At 38.3% G+C, this 13,443-nt stretch overlaps 1 protein-coding gene across 4 annotated transcripts in view; it reads right to left on the reverse strand.

Moving 5' to 3' along the window:
• LOC105468521 (collagen type XIV alpha 1 chain) overlaps positions 1–13,443 on the reverse strand; it is a 250,678-nt gene that overhangs the window by 236,885 nt on the left and 350 nt on the right. The gene's annotated exons all lie outside the window — the stretch shown is intronic.

The following is a 13,443-nucleotide window of genomic DNA, read 5'->3' on the forward strand; positions in this document are numbered from 1 at the left end:
TCCTGAATTTGGGGCAAGGGAACTGGATAAAATGATCTCTAGGATGCCTTCCTCAACTCCACATTTTATATATATGTTAATATCTACTTTATAGAAAGAGAATTTTACAGTCAATTGATAATCTAGGTCACATATTTTTGTAGATTAAAAAACAAACCAAAAAAACAACAACAAAAGAGATAGGCTTAATGTATCATCCAGTGTGTTGCTTTGAGGGTATTCCTCCTTACTTCTTCTCACTATTGAAATACTACCCTCCTCACATCCAGAATCATAAAAAAAGGATTTTCAGGATTAGCTAAAGAGATCTACTTAAAAAGTACTAGAGGAAGTGAGCAATTATTACACTTATCTGTTAGCATCATGACATAGGAAGAAAAACTCTAAATTAGGAATAAAGAAGACCTAGTTTTGTTACTATTAGTTTGGTGGTTAGCTTTTTTCTCTCTGAGGGAACTCTCCACTATGCATGGCATGGTGATCAGAAATCAGGGGGAAAGCTGCTGTCTTACTGGCATAAAGCATCAGGGAACAGAATTCAGGAATACTAGAGAAACTAGATATTGAGAAGGGAAATGTCAGAATGGAATGAGACACAAAGTGGGGGCAGGGGGAGTAAAATCTGCATAAAACTGCCCCCAAATCCTGGACATTTCAGAATGATAAAGATCATTTAATTAGGAAAAATTAATCATCAATGTGTATAAATTTAATAATGGAGTTTCAAAATACATAAAGCAAAAACTAGTAAGACTAAAGAAACAAGCAATAAGCAAAGTTGAAGATTTCAGCACTCCTCAAGAACTGGTTGAACAATTAGACAATATATCAGTATATAGATGTGAACAACTCTTATCAAGTAGTTGATATTTATTGAGCATTACATCCAACAACTGCAAAATGTACATTTTTTAAGTGTATCAGTAAAATTTAACAAAATAGGCCATATTCTGGGCCATAAAATAAAACTTGATAATTTCAAAAGATTGAAAACATACAGAGTATATTTTCTGACAACAGATTTAAATTAGAAATGAATAATAGCCTGGGTGTGATAGCTCACACCCATAATCCCAGCATTTTGGGAGGTCAAGGTGTGAAGATGGCTTGAGCCCAGGAGTTTGAGAACAGACTGAGCAACACAGAAAGACCCCATCTAATTTTTTTAAAATGAATAATAAAATATCTTTATAAATTCAAAATATTTGAAAATTAAACAATATGCTTCTAAATAATCAATGGGTCAAAGGTGAAATCACAATGGAAATTTTTAAATGTTTGAAAGGGAATGAAAATAAAGGTACAATTTGTGAAAATTTGTGGAATGCAGCTAAAGAATTAGAGATAAACTTATAGGTTTAAATGCTTATATAAAAAAGAAGAAAGATTTAAAATCAATGATCTAATTTTTTACCTAAAGAAGCTAGAAAAAGAAGAGCAAACTGAATCCAAATTAAGTTGAAGGAAATGATTAATAAATATAAAAGCAAATACTAAAGAAATGGAAAACATTAGTAGAAATTAACAAAACCAGTATTTGCTTCTTTGAAACATTAATAAACTTTTAAAACCTTTAGGAAGTGTGGTCAAGGAACAAAGATTGAAACACAATTAACAATACCAGGAATAACAGAGGATATAACTGCCTACTTCACAAACTAAAAAACAACTAAAAAGGAAAAATACAAATAACTTTTTGCCAATAATCCCAACAATTTAGCTTACTTGGAAATAAACTATTCAAATACTCAACTTGTTAAAACAGACACATGAAGAAATAGAAAACCCAAATAGCCCTGTATCTATTAGAGAGATTAAATTTGTTATTAAAAAATATTTCCACAAGGAAAATTACAGTCCCAGATGGCTTCACTAGTGAATTCTATGAAATATTTAAGGAAAATATAATACCAATTCTACACAAACTCTTTCTGAAAGCACAGGTGAAGGCTAGCATAACCTTTTGTTTGTTTGTTTGTTTGTTTTTGGAGACAGACTCTCGCTGTCACACAGACTGGAGTGCAGTGGCGCAATCTTGGCTCACTGCAACCTCCACCTCCTGGGTTCAAGCAGTTCTCCTGTTTCAGCCTCCCGAAGAGCTGGGACTACAGGCGTATGCCACCACACATGGTTAATTTTTGTATTTTTGGTAGAGATGGGGTTTCACCATGTTGCCCAGGCTGGTCTCGAACTCCTGGCCTCAAGTGATCTGCCCACCTCAGCTTCTCAAAGTGCTGCCCGGCCCTAACATAACCTTTTTATCACAACTAGACAACATCACAAAAAATAAAAATCACAGAATAACCCTCATGAACATAGATACAAAAATCTTTCACAAAATATTATCAAATAGCACTTAACAATGTATAAAAATAATAATAATAATGACCAAGTAGAGTTTACTACAGGAATGTAATATTGGTTTAATATTTTTAAATCATTTAGCATGTTTAGTATGTTTCTTCCCTCAGGGAGAAAAAGGCTAACCATCAAGATAATATCCACTAATCATTTAGCATGAGATTTTATACATATATATGTATTGTGTGTGGGGGGGCGTGGATGTGTGTGTGTGTGTAATCTAAATAGAAGGACAAAAAGTATTTCAGAAAATTCAATACACATTCAGGATTTTAAAGAAACTCAGCAAACTAAAAATAGAAAGAAACTTCTTCAATCTAATAAAGGGCATCAGTGAAAACCCCATAGCTAGTATCACACTGAATGGTAAAATATTGAATGCTTTTCCCCTAAGATCAAGAATAAAATAGGGATGTTAACTATTACTAGTTCCACTCAACATTGTACTAGAGGTCCTAGTCAGTGCAATCAGGCAAGAAAAAGAAATAAAAGGCAGAAAGAATCGGAAGGAAGAAGTAAACAGACTGTATTCACAATCAACATGATTGTTTACCAGTAAATGCTAAGGAATCTACCAAAAACAAAACCCTACTTCAACTAATAATTTAGAAAGACTGACAGACAAGATCAGTAGGCAAAAATCAATTGTATTCTTATATAATAGCAGAAAATAAATCAAAAGAAAAAATTTTTAAATTTATTTACAGTGATATCAAAAACATAAAATAGTTAGAAATTAATATGACATGCAAGGCCTCTATACTCTTCAGAATACAAAAATACAAAAGTGTATTACTGACAGAAATGAAAGAAAGCCTAAATAGAGCAGTGCATCATGTTCATGGATTAAAAAAATATATATTCTGTTAGAATGTTCTTAAGATAATCTATAGATACAAAGCAATTTTAATCAAAATCTCAAAAAAGTTACAGACAAATATTCTCTAAGACAGTTTGCTAAAAGTGAAACTGCTGGTCATAAGGTATGTTTATTCCTTTTAAAAAGTATTAATGGGTTGGGCATGGTGGCTCACACCTGTAATCCCAGCACTTTGGGAGGCCAAGGCAGGCAGATCACCTGAGGTTGGCAGTTCGAGACCAGCCTGACCAACATAGTGAAACCCCATCTCTACTAAAAATAGAAAAATTAGACAGGCTGCGGTGGTGTGCTTCTGTAATCCCAGCTATTCGGGAAGCTGAGGTGGGAGAATCAGTTGAACCTGGGAGGTGGAGGTTGCAGTGAGCCAAGATTGTGCCACTGCACTCCAACCTGGACAACAGAGTGAGACCCTGTCTCAAAAAGAAAAAAAAGTATTAATGGATACTGCCAAATTGATCTCCAAAGAGATTATGCCAGTTTATATACCACCAAAAGTATATGTGTCTATTTTTCCATAAACTCATTGGCTCTAACAGTTGCAAATTCTTTCATGTATGAAAAAATTGTAGTTCAACATACAACATCTCCGTGCACATCTTTCATTTACTTAAGACGTCTTTTGTTTGGTGGACTATCTGGCATATCCTTGGTCATTCTTCTATAGAATTGTTCTTTTTTTTTTTTTGAGATGGAGTCTCACTTACTCTGTCACCCAGGCTGGAGTGCAGTGATGCAGTCTTGGCTTGCTGCAATTTCCACCTCCCAGGTTCAAGCGATTCTCATGCCTCAGCCTTCCAAATAGCTGGGATTACAGACGTGCCCCACCACACCCAGCTGTTTTTTGTATTTTTAGTAGAGACAGGGTTTCGCCATGTTGGACATGTTGGTCTCGAACTCCTTCCCTCAAGTGATCTGACTTCCTCGGCCTCCGAAAGTGCTGGGATTACAAGCATGAACCCCCACACCCAGCTAGGAGTGTTCATCTTTTTATAAGAAATTTTTGCATTTAATATGTAGCTCCTTTTCCATCATATATAATATGTTGCCCAATATTTATTTTTTTTGTTTTTTATCTCCTATGGTTTATGACATGAATATAAGTCTCTTTCTCCTTTGGAATTGTAGCATTTTCCTATATTTTCTTTTAGTATTATAACATTTTCAATTTTTAAATTGAAATCCTTGATCATCTAAAACTTACTGTGATGTAAATGGGAAAGTTTTAACTTTTATTCTCCATGTCTATCCAATTAGTCCCATACCACTTACAGAATAATTTGCCTTTTGTTCACAGGTTAGTAATGCTATATTTTATTTTCAAATCTATTGATTTTCTATTTATGTGTGACTATTAAGTAATTGTAAGTATCAAAACTTTACAATATGTTTTAATATTTTCAGTTTTCTTTCTGATTATTTTTGATTAGGTACCAAAACTACTCAAATTGGGATGTTAAATTAGTAGACTGATTTAGGTAGATTGACCTTTTTTATATAATAGTCCATCTTTACATCAAAAAAGAATATATTCTTTGTTTATTCAAGTCAGTCATCTCCATTTCTTCATAAGCACTTTAAAGAGTTATATAAATTTGACATTTTGAGTTTATTTCTACATATTATATACATATATGTTTTATTTTCTGTGTTAATGGATTTTTCTTAATCACTTTTGAACAAGTTCTTTTTTTTTTTTTGAGACGGAGTCTCACTCTGTTGCCCAGGCTGGAGTGCAGTGGCCGCATCTCAGCTCACTGCAAGCTCTGCCTCCCGGGTTCATGCCATTCTCCCGCCTCAGCCTCCCGAGTAGCTGGGACTACAGGTACCTGCCACCTCGCCCGGCTAGTTTTTTGTATTTTTTAGTAGAGATGGGGTTTCACCGTGTTAGCCAGGATGGTCTCAATTGCCTGACCTCATGATCCACCCGTCTCAGCCTCCCAAAGTGCTGGGATTACAGGTTTGAGCCACCGCGCCCGGCCCAAGTTGTTTCTTAATTATAGTAAAGCAATTTTATTTTTATATTAATTTTGTAACCTACCTTGAATAGTTTAACATTTTTTCAGACTCTTAAAGTTTGTAATAATTGATTTCCTTAATTTTTTCTGTAGATGATACATTTCTTCTTACCTTCCAAATTTTATGTTTTTCATTTCTTTCCCTTTTCTTACTGCTTTGGTTACTATCTCCAGAATATTTATCCTGGAAATTTTGTCTTGTTCTTATTTTTAACAGGAATGCTTCTTTGGCATGACTTTGGTTTTGAAGACACATGGCTAGACAGACTGTTAGAGAAGACAAACACATATATACTGACATAAATGTATCGTGTTTAGTAAATTTCCATCTGTGTAAACTTTACTGAGCTATTAATCTGAAATAAAATGTTAAATTATTGTGGTAGCTATGAAGGAGATCACCTAACTTTTTTTCTTTTAACTTTTTAATATGACAATTATATTAATCTATTTTCTAATGCTAAACTTACCTGTAAAATTTGAGCCAAATTTGATCATTGTGAATTATTGTTTTGGGTTCTATTTACCAATATGCTATTCATATCAATAAGTACATCAATATTAGTGAAATTAGTCTGTAGCTTTTCTTTTTTATTATGCTGTGTCAAGGTTTGATATCAGTATTATTTTTTTCTGGTTTTATAAAAAATAACTTTGAATTTTTTCTTCTTTCTCTATACTGTGCTTTGAAACAGTTATAATAGCACAGTGTTCTTGATTTTTTACATTTTCATTAGCATTCAATTGCAAAACCATGGGGAGAGTTCGGTACTCTTGGAGAGGTTACTTTTTAACAACTTTTTCAACATGTTTGTGCCTAATCTTTTATTCATAATTCCTGTATAATAAAAAATCAGTTTCAGTAATCTGTACTTTGTTTAGAAATAATTAATTACAGATCATTAAAATAAGAATACTGCCCAAAACACAGCCTGGGCGACAGAACAAGACTCTGTTTCAAAGAGAAAAAAAGAATACTACCTAAAACAATATCCAGGTTCAATGTTATTCCTATCAAACTACCAATATCATTTTTCATAGAAATAGAAAAAAAAATTCTAAACAAAACCAAAAAAGAGACTCAATCACCAAAGCAATTCTAAGCAAAAAGAACAAAACTGGAGGCATCAAATTTTCCAACTTCAAACTATACTACAAGGCTACAGTAACCAAAAAAGCATGGTACTGGTACAAAAACAAACACACAGACAACTGAACAGGTTAGAAAACACAGAAATAAAGTCATACACCTACAACTAACTACCTAATCTTCAACAATGTCAACAAAAGCAAGCAATGGGGAAAGGACTCCCTTTTCAATAAATGGTGTTGGAATAGCTGGCTAGTGGTATGCAGAAGAATGAAATGGGACCCCTACCTTTCACCATATATGAAAATTAACTCAAGACAGGTTAAAGACTTAAATGTAAGACCTAACATTATAAAAAATCCTAGAAGAAAACCTAGCAAATACCTGCCGGGCACAGTGGCTCACGCCTGTAATCTCAGTACTTTGGGAGGCGGAGGCAGGTGGATCATGAGGTCAGGAGTTTGAGACCATCCTGGCTAACACAGTGAAACCATGTCTCTACTAAAAATACAAAAAATTAGCCGGGCTTGGTGGTATGTGCCTGTAATCCTAGCTACTAGGGAGGCTGGGGCAGGAGAATCGCCTGAACCCAGGAGGTAGAGCTTAGTGAGCTGAGATTGTGCCACTGCACTCCAGCCTGGGCGGCAGAGCGAGACTCCATCTCAAAAAAAAACAGAAAAAGAAAAAGAAAAAGAAAAAAAAGGAAGAAAAGCTAGCAAATACCATTCCAGACATGCGCTTTGGCAGTGAACTTATGACTAAGTCCTCAAAAGCAACTGCAACAGAAACAAAAACTGACAAGTGGAATCTAATTAAACTAAAGAGCTTCTGCACAGCAAAAGAAACTATCAAGAGAGTAAACAGACAATCTACAGAATGGGAGAAAGTGTTTGCAAAGTATGGATCCAACAACGGTCTAATATCCAGAATCTATAATGAACTTAAATTATTCAACAAGCAAAAAACAAATAACCCCATTAAAAAAGTAGGCAAAAGGCATGAGCAGATATTTCTCAAAAGAAGATACACAAGCAGCCAACAAACATGAAAAAATGCTCCACATTGCTAATCATCAGAAAGATGCAAATCAAAACCACAATGAGATACTATCTCACACCAATCAGAATGGCTATCATTAAAAAATTAAAAAAAAAAAACAGATTTGCAGAGAAAAGGGAATGCTTATACACTGTTGGTAGGAATGTAAATTAGTTCAGCCACTGTGGAAAGTAGTTTGGAGATTTCACAAAGAACTTAAAAAACTACCGTTCAACTCAGTAATTCCACTAATGGATATATACTCAAGGGAATATAAATCATTCTACCAAAAAGACACATGCACTCGTATGTTCGTCACAGCACTATACACAATAACAAAGACATGAAATCAGCCTAGGTGCCCATCAACGGTGGATTGGATAAAGAAAATGTGGTACATATACACCATGGAATACTACACAGCGATAACAAAGAACAAAATCATGTGCTTTGCAGCAACATAGATGCAGCTGGAGGCCATTATCCTAAGTGAATTAACAGAGGAACAGAAAACGAAGTACCACATATTCTCACTTATAAGTAGGAGCTAAACAGTACACATGGACATAAAGATGAGAAAACAGACAGTAGGGACTAATTGTGAGGGAAAGAAAAAAAGGGGGTGAGGGCTGAAGAACTACCTTTTGGGTACTATGCTCACTACCTGGGTGATGGGATCATTCATACCCTAAACTTCAGCATTACACATATACCTGTGTCACAAACCTGTTCTTGTATTCCCAAACTAAAATAAAAGTTGAAAAAAAAAAATAATCCATTTCATCCAGGCTTTCTAATTTATTGGCATATATTTATTTTAATTACCATTCAATTCTTTTAATTTTATCCAAGTTAGTGATTGTTTCCATTTTTATTTCTTACCTTGTACACTGTAGGCTTTTTTTAATTTTGCTTTTTAAAAGACAAAAAGCTGAATAAAATTCACAGTGATTTTTGTTTAAGAGAGAAATAACAAACGGAAGGGGAAAGCAACAGTAAAGTAGGAATAAGGGAAGGAAGAAGAAAAGGGAAAATGGTGAAGAGGAAGAAGATGAGGAGGCAGAGGAAAAAAAGAAACACTAAGGCGAAAAGAGAGAAAAGAAAATAGTATAAAGGCAGAATGGATCCAAGATGACCTCTCTGGCCAAATGTGGGTCAGTGTTGCCTAGACTGGTGCTACTCAAAGTAGCTCGTCTATGAACTGTTACTGGTCCTCAATGAGATAAGGAGCTTATGCCAATATGCAAGTCTATGTATTGTTTTGCTTCCTTCAACAGAAAAGCCTTGCTATGAAAAAATAATAATAATCTCAGTTGAACTAACAGTGTGCTTAGTGAACAGTGTGCTTATTGACATATTTGATTTACATCATCGTGTAGTTTTTGTCTTATCAGAGGCAGGTAACAGTTTGTGGATGAGCACCAGCCAGCAGTAGCACCAAACTTGATCCTTCACCAACCAGGCCTCCAATGAACTGCATCTGTCCCTCATCTTATTGAGATTCTCCAGCTAGTTTCATGGGCTCACTCACTGTTTTAACCTTCTAGATCTTCGGTACTACCAGACATCTAGATGGGTAGTTTAACCCATATTCAAAAAAGTTCAACACATACAGGCAATCAGTAAATATTGATTGACTTAATAGTTGATGACTGAATGATCAAGGCTGATGTGTGTACAGCTTGCAGTTAATGAACTGCAATGAACAATTTACACTTGGCATAGGGTCAATGACACTTGAAATTGGCAGACACTCTGCTTCCAAGTTATGTGCCCCAGTGCAAAGCTGTGTTATCCAGAGAAAACAGAACTGTTTTCTTCTCCCAATGGCATAGGTTTGCAGAGAGGGGCTACCTTTTTCTAATTTACAGAAAAATTCTATTAGGTTAGCAGCACCCCTGTGAATCACTCAAATGCAAGGAATTTGACTGAAAATTAGCCTCAGTTATACAGCTGCTCAAACAATATTAAACTGATGCTGTATGTTCTAAATGATAGAAGGTAGAGCCATTCCAAAAATATGGCAAATTGGAATGACAGCTCCTTGACACAGGAATGTTCTTCACCTGGCTTTTTTTCTGTCTTCATTTTTTTCAAACACTGACATAGTTCATCTGTCAAAGAAATGGGAGATTGTTTTTAACTACAATGTACATCTGTAATCAGTATAAAGGGTAGCTTTACATCTCCATTTAGACATCCTTTCCTTCAGGAAGTTTTCCTTGATCTTCCAAGTCTGGAGTCAGATGCTCTTCCTGTTTCCTGTGGTAGTAATCTCTATTTTCCACTCTGTAGCATTGAACACGACCCTGTAGTTAGCTACTGGCATTTCCATTTGCCAAAGCATATTATTCCCTATTGTATTTTGAATGCTTAGCACAGTGCCAGCACAAGGCAGGAGGCAGGGCCGGGAAATGAAGGAAGAACAGAAGCGAACAACCCACAGCAAAGTATCACTTTTAGACATCAATTAAATGTGCTCCTCTTTGCAAAAGCCAGAGACAAAAGACCACCCAGGAATAGATCTTTATCCAATAAAGGGCCTTCTGACTGCTCCTAGATAAAGACACACCCTAAGACATTGCAATGGACTTAGCAAAGTGCAACCAACCTCGACCAATTTTTGTAAGCAACTCAGATAATTTCTAGGAGAAATGAGGGAAAACATTGCTCCCTAAAATTCACAGGGACACCTTTCAGGGTAGCTCCGACAAAGGCCCATAGAGAGAAGAGTGCAACAAGACCACTAACAAAAAAATTACCTGGAGGAAATGGGGAGTCTAGGCTCTAAACTTTGACTTAAAGAATGCTCAGAACTTCCCATAGATGCTCTTTTATTTCTCAATGCCCGCCTCAGCCTGCCAAGTAGCTGGGATTACAGGTGCCCACGACCACGCCCAGCTAATCTTTATATTTTTAGTAGAGATGGGGTTTCACCATGTTGGCCACGCTGGTCTTGAACTCCTGACCTCAGGTGATGCACCCACCTTGGTCTCCCAAAATGCTGGGATTACAGGCATGAGCCACACTGCACCTGGCCCCATATAAACTTTTCTTAATCATATTTCTGTCACTTGCTGGCTTTGTGATCCCATACAAGGTACTTCTTATCCTTGAAGCTCAATGATCACTAAAGGAGGAATATTATTTGCTTCCCCAAGTAATTGGGAGACTTAAGTGTGTTTCTAAAAGAGAAAAAGGCAGATACCCAGTACGTACTTTAAAAATATGCCAACATTTCCAACACACACACACACACACACACACACACACATATCACATCACAGGAACAGGATGCAGTTTGGTCTACAACAAAAGTTTGCTGTATACAGAAAAGTAACTGGATCCCCGCCATTTTTTATTTACTCACAGAAGGAGTCAAGAAGAATGAGTATTTTCCTAACAGCCAGCACTATCTAGGGGCAAATCTGCCAAGAAGAAAGTTTATTTTTATCACTTTCCTTTAAACTTTCTCCCTCCACTCCACTGTCAGTTCCCTGGGGGAATCAACTAGTGCCTCGTTTACCAACAACTTTGTTCTCAATGGACTATCATAATCCCAGATAATTTGTTAGCTCAGTGGTGCTCAAACAGCACCACTCCATCATGCAGCAATTCAGGAAGGCTCTTGTCCTTTAAAGGGATCTTAGGTTACACTAGACAGGCCAGGAAAACAACAGTCATTTGGCTGGGTTTAGATAAAAGTGACTGCAAATGTGGCTTTACAGTCGTATCACTGCAAAGGCTGTCGACTGAAAACGGGCAAAAGACATTTGTGTTTTACTGTATGACACTAGGAAATATTTAAGATTGAAAGGACGACTCCCCAAGAGGTCTTCTTAATGAGCTAGGGGCTTTCCCTAGAGCCCCTCAAATCGGATCGATTTGTTCGGCCCATTTTTAAGACCAGCCCTGGCTGATTCTGAAAAATCAAGACATGCGTGGAGGGCCCCAAGAGTTCTCTGAAATCCTCAGCTGGACGGTTCACAGCAGGATAAGTGCCAAGAGGCTCCTCCCATCAATCTTGAAGGCTGGGATCCATCCAAAACTGCTCCAGGAATCCTGATGGGTTCCAAGGAATACTTCCCAGGGAATTACTAAGAGGCCTTACCAGTGGGGCGCCTGTCCTTTCAAAGGGACCCACAGGAGGTCAGGGCTGCAGTGGAGGTTCAGGTCTATCCTGGCTCAGGGTTCCCCAGGGAGAAGGAGAGGATGGATACACAGTATTTACTGAGAGAGTAAGAAAGATAGCCTGTACATCATGGATGAACCTTGAAAATATTTTGCTAGGTAAAAGAAGCAGCCACAAAGGACCACATATTGTATACTTCCATTTATATGAAATGTCCAAAATAGGCAAATCCATACAGACAGGGCAGCAGGTTAGAGAGAAATGGGGAGTTACTGCTAATAGGTACAGGATTTCTTTTGGGGGTGCTAAAATATTCTAAAATTCTGGATTTACTCTACTCTGTGAAAACACTAAAAATCATTGAACTGTACACTTTAAATGGGTTGAGAGGTATATGAATTATATCTCAATAAAGCTGTTTAAAAAACAAGTAAACAAAACTATCCTGAAGTTTACCTCATAATAGTGAAGCACTTGAGTTCAGAGGAATCCAAGTTACTCTTCTGAAAAACCAAATATCCACAAGCTGCTCATTCATTCATTTATTCCTTTACTCATTCTAAATTTACCAGTGAGTTCTCTACGTGCAGACTGGACCACGCTGTCAGAAACAGAACACCAGGTCCTTCATTGCATCCAGCTTAAAGTCTGTTTGCTAGATTTCAATAGAGCCCATCACGTACTGCAAGTATTATAAAAAGTACCCTCCCTGTCCCTCGGTAGAGGAAGGGCCCCAAGGCCTTTAACAGGGGAGTTTCAGGAAAATCCATTTTCATTTCTGCTCTCCTCTCCACAGCCACCAAAGACTTACTCCCATCTTTCTCTTGTTCCTGCCTGCCCCCACTCCCACCCTCTTCAGCTGCTGTCAACAGAGGACTCTCCAGAACTTGCAGAAGTAATGCGGCTCTCAGCAGCAGCTCCAGAAGCAATGCTTGGGGGGAAATCCTGGCCCGTGTGAGAGCTGAACACAAGCTTCATTTGGACACTTTCCGTAAGGGCAGGTCCAAAACTCTCCTGGTCCTTAGCAGACCAACCCTGAGCCACAGAGGACACAGGAACCCAGCACCAAGATCTGAGCACCTGTGGTCCTGGACCTGTGGGCGGCCTCCAGGCTCTGCCCTGGGACTGAGGCCACTGTAAAGGCTCCGTGCGCCAAAGCCCAGCTGCCCCGATGCCTATCCGCCCAGACGCTATGTAAAAGGAGGCTTGAGGGGACGCGGGGTGCGGGGGGATGTCAGAGAGATAAAAGGGGGCAAGTGAGAGGTCGGCAAGCTAAATCGGAGAAGATTCTCCAACATTACAACCTGTCGGTGCCTCTCTCAAAACTGCAACCTCCTGGCTTCTGGCACCGAAGCAAAACGCACGAAGCATCCCAGCTTCCCGGCGCAAAGAGGCGGAGGAGCGCCTACTGCCGCCATCCTCCGTCCTCGCGCTCTGCCTAGCTGTTTCCCTTTGCGTCCAGCGCCCGGTCCTCAGCTACCCAAATCTGTAGAAGTGCCAACAGGTGACTGGGTGAGTTTCGTCCCCTGTGATCTCCGTCAGCAGCTCTTCCAAGTTATCACAAACACAAGCTAAATAAAAACTGCGTGTTCTTTATGGACACACAGCCCTTCAAGACGGATCCCACCCAAATTACCGCCTTTGTTAAGCCCCTTCTTATATGGAAATGCTGGAGCCGCCACTGTCCCGCAGCCAAACGCAGCTTCTTCCCGCCACATGCTCACGTCACCCAAACACTGGGAAAAGCTTCCCGGAGCAGCACATGGTATTTCCAATATCTCTGCGCTCTCATCACCCAATGCCTCTGATCTCCCTGCACCGTGAGCCTCACGAAAAGGCATCCAGGTGCACCCGTCCCATCCCATCCCATCCCATCCCAAAGGTCCCCAGGCCATCCTGGGCGCGCGCGTGAAAAGAAAGTCCATGG

Source organism: Macaca nemestrina, chromosome 8 (assembly GCF_043159975.1).
Source record: "Macaca nemestrina isolate mMacNem1 chromosome 8, mMacNem.hap1, whole genome shotgun sequence".
NCBI classification, from domain to species: Eukaryota; Metazoa; Chordata; class Mammalia; order Primates; family Cercopithecidae; genus Macaca; species Macaca nemestrina.